Source organism: Peromyscus eremicus, chromosome X (genome assembly GCF_949786415.1).
Source record: "Peromyscus eremicus chromosome X, PerEre_H2_v1, whole genome shotgun sequence".
In the NCBI taxonomy this organism is placed as follows: Eukaryota; Metazoa; Chordata; class Mammalia; order Rodentia; family Cricetidae; genus Peromyscus; species Peromyscus eremicus.
The window spans coordinates 75,279,493-75,280,759 of record NC_081439.1 but is presented as its reverse complement, the minus strand read 5'-3'; the positions used below and the strand labels follow the sequence as shown (position 1 = coordinate 75,280,759).

The 1,267-nt window shown below is 41.4% G+C and overlaps 1 pseudogene; it reads left to right on the top strand.

Moving 5' to 3' along the window:
* Positions 1 to 526: 526 nt before the first annotated feature.
* On the top strand, positions 527 to 1,267 carry LOC131900082 (large ribosomal subunit protein uL14-like; annotated as a pseudogene).

Genomic DNA, 1,267 nt, shown 5'->3' with positions numbered 1-1,267 from the left:
AAAGAAATGGATGACTTCAAAGCAACAGTTTCTTCTAGACACTCTAGGACTTATGCATGTTTGAACTCAAACAGACTGTGGTTGCAAGCACAAGACTCTCATGGATTCAATCCAATTTGTCCTAGCACTAAGAAAAAAAGACAGGAGGACCCACCTCTGAAAAGCTATTTGAAATTGATACCTGCTGGCAGAGGGAGAATCAATTTTCTCCAATGAAGTGTCCCTGGTTTTATAAACCACATTCCATGACAGCTTCCACGCCCAGGAGTAGTAGGCCAGCACAAAACAGCTCCAGGATTTTATATGTGTGTGTGTCATACACACACACACACACACACACGCACACATACACACACATATATAGTGTCTGAATTTTATTTAGATTGAATTCATTTTTGTCTTAATTTTTATTGTTTTGAGTTTCATTTTTGTATTTTTAAAGAGAGGAGAGAGAATGTAAAGTTAAGTGGGTTAACATCTGAGAGGAATTGCGAGAGATGAAAAAAGTCATTACTGGGCATTCAAGATGTCGAAGTGAAGACGTAGTGGGTCCTCCAGAGCGAAATTCTGGATTTCCCTGGGTCTTCCAGTAGGAGCTGTGATCATGTGTGCTGACAATACAGGAGCCAAAAATTTGTATATCATCTCTGTTAAGGGAATCAAGGGACTTCCTGCTGCAGGTGTGAGCAACATGGTGATGGCCACAGTTAAGAAAGGCAAACCAGAACTAAGAAAAAAGGTCCATCTAGCAGTGGTAATTCAACAATGAAAGTCATATCAAAGACTTCTCTCCAGGTCCCACCAAGCCCCGCAGTCCTGCAACCCACGTATAAAATAATCACTCAGATGCTTATATTACTTATAGACTGTATGGCCATGGCAGGCTTCTTGCTAACTGTTCTTATATCTTAAATTAACCCATTTCTATAAATCTATACCTTGCCATGTGGCTCATGGCTTACTGGCGTCTTTACATGTTGCTTGTCCTGCTGGTGGCTGGTAGTGTCTCACACTCCTTCTTCCTGTTCTCTCAATTCTCCTCTCTGTAGTCCCGCCTATACTTCCTGCCTGGCCACTGGCCAATCAGTGTTTACTTATACAGAACGATATCCACAGCACTGGGGTGTTTCTTTATTTTGAAGACAATACAGGAGTCATAGTAAATAATAAAGGCGAGATAAAAGGTTCTGCTATCACAGGTCCAGTTGCAAAGCAATGTGCAGACATGTGGACCAGGATTATATCCAATGCAAGCAGGATTGTATGA